Here is a 2,626-nt window from a genome sequence, read left to right as displayed (position 1 = left end):
ATGACCTGAGATAAAATCAAAAGTCAGATACTCAAATGACTGAGCTACCCAGGCAGCCCTCAGCCTCTCCAGTTTTTAAAGCCAAACATTATGGAGATTAGTATTCCCTCTGTGAGCTCCTGGATTTCTCTGCCCTGTCCACACGTGCAGCTCCCTTCTTTCTGCCAGCAGGTTCCCTCGGCCTTTCTGAACTTCCTTTCTTTTTCTTTTTCTTTTTCTTTTTCTTTCTTTTTCTTTTTCTTATGTAGGGTCCTTGACCAGCATGGGGTTTGAACTCATGACCATGAGATCAGGAGTCACATGCTCTACCAACTGAACCAGCCAGGCATTCCTGACCTTCCTCAACTTTTACCTGTAGCTTCTTCTCTATATTTAGTTGTGGAGTTTTTTCTGTCTTTGGATCACTCTCCAGTTTGTTGACTTGGTTGTGGATGATATCTAGCTGTAAACATGGGATGTGGTAAGCTCAGTTCTCTTACTCTGCCATCTTTCCCAACACTTCTCTCTGCTCTGAGCTTTAAGACATTGAATTTCAAAGTCAAAGGACAGTCATTATTTGGTGATCCTTCTGCTTCCCATCCTCCAGAAGACTATTCTGGGCATGTACATGGATGGTGGCAAGTTGTAAGGGTGCAAAGAGAAAAGGTCTTCAGGCTGTCAATTTTGCTGAATTCTCTTGACCTAAGTAAGACAAGAGGATCAAGAGACAAGATATCAACATCAACTCCTTATGCGAGAAGTGGCAAAGTCACATTGTAAAAGTGTATGGATACAGGGACATGTAAGGCATGGTGGCCATCTTTGCAATATACCACATTAATAGAAGGGAAAAATGTAATAATAATTTTTAAAAAACCATTGAACCCAACTTGAGCTATAGATTGGATGGAATCCAAATCAAATTCCCAGCAAGTTATTTTGTGGATATGGACAAACTGATATTAAAGTTTAAGTGGAGAGGCAAAAGACCACAATAGCCAACTCAATATTGAAAGTGAAAAACAAAGCCAGAGGCCTGGCACTACTTAACTACAAGACTTACTATAAAGATACAGCAATCAAGACAGTGTGTATCAGCAAAAGAATAGGTAAATAGATCAGTGGACTAGAATAGAGAGTAGAGAAATAGGCGCACATAGATATAGTCAACTGATCTTTGACAAAAGATCCAAGGCAAGACAATGGAAAAGATTCTTTTCAATAAATGGCACATTTAGAACAATTAGACAACCACATGGAGAAAAATAAATCCAAACAGACCTTATACCCTTCACAAAAATTAACTCAGAATGGAGCATAGACCTAAATGTAAAATGCAAAACTATAATACTACTGGAAGGTAACATAGGAAAAAAGCTATATGACCCTGGGTATAGCAATGACTTTTTAGATGCAACAACAAAAATGTGGTCCATAAAAGAAATAATCAGACTTCACTAAACTTAAAAATTTCTGCTCTGTGAAAGGCAATGTGAAGAGAACAGTGAGACAAGTCACAAACTGGGAGAAAATATTTGCAAAAGACACCTCTGATAAAGAACTGCTAACCAAAATATTAAAAGAACACCTAAAATTCAACAATAAAAACAATTTAAAAAGTGAGCCAAAAACATGAATAGGCATCTCACCAAAGATGACATATGGATAGCAAGTAAGCACATGAAAAGATGCTCAGTATCATCTGAGCAAATTAAAACAACAATGCAAATTAAAACAACAATGAGATACCAAATAAGAATGGCCAAAATCCAGACCACTGACACCACAAAATGCTGATGAGGATATGGAACAACAAGAACTCTCACTAAGTGCTGATGAAAAATGGTACAATCAATTTTGAAAGAAAGTTTAGTGGGTTTTTTTTTAAACTAAACACACACATACCACATGATCCAACAAAGAGCTGAAAATGTATGCTCACACAAAAAGTTGCACACAGATGTTTATAGCAGCTTGCTTTATCATTGCCAAAACCTGGAAACAACCAAGATGTCCTTCAGTGGATGAGTGGATAAATAAACTGTGGTATATCCAGACAGTGAAATATCATTCAGGGCTAAAAAGAAATGAGCTATCAAACTATGACGACATAGAGGAAATTTAGATTTATATCACTAAATGAAAGAACCCAATCTGAAAAGCCTACATACTGCATGATTCTAACTGTATGACATTCTGGAAAAAGAAAAAACTATGGAGACAGTGCAAAGATGAGTTATTGCCAGGGGCTGGGGTTTAAGGGAGGTCGAACAGGCACAGCATAGAGGAGTTTTTAGAGCAGTGAAACTAGCCTGTAATAGTGGATATTTGTCAACACCCATAGAATGTACAACCCATCATTAACCCTAATGTCAACTATGGGCTTTGGGTGATAATGTGTTAATGTAGGTTTACCAATTATAATAAATGTAGCAATGTGGTGAAGCATGTTGATAGTGGGGAAGGCTACACATGTGTGGAAGCAGGGGATATATGGAAAATGTCTGTGCCTTTGCTGTGAACCTAAAATTACTCTAAAAAATAAAACCTACCGAAAAACATTCCATTGGATATGATACTGTACATAGAAAACCCAAGAGACTCCACCACAAGATTGCTACAACTCATACAGCAATTTGGCAGTGTG

General features: G+C 37.6%; 1 non-coding gene across 1 annotated transcript; it reads right to left on the bottom strand.

Annotated features, from left to right (window-relative positions):
• Window positions 1–254: 254 nt before the first annotated feature.
• Window positions 255–327, bottom strand: TRNAR-CCU. Its single transcript has one exon. It is a non-coding gene; the product is annotated as a tRNA-Arg (tRNA).
• Between the last annotated feature and the right edge of the window lie 2,299 nt (window positions 328–2,626).

This window comes from Vulpes lagopus, chromosome 7 (genome assembly GCF_018345385.1).
Source record: "Vulpes lagopus strain Blue_001 chromosome 7, ASM1834538v1, whole genome shotgun sequence".
NCBI classification, from domain to species: domain Eukaryota; kingdom Metazoa; phylum Chordata; class Mammalia; order Carnivora; family Canidae; genus Vulpes; species Vulpes lagopus.
This window is presented reverse-complemented; position numbering and strand designations above follow the sequence as displayed.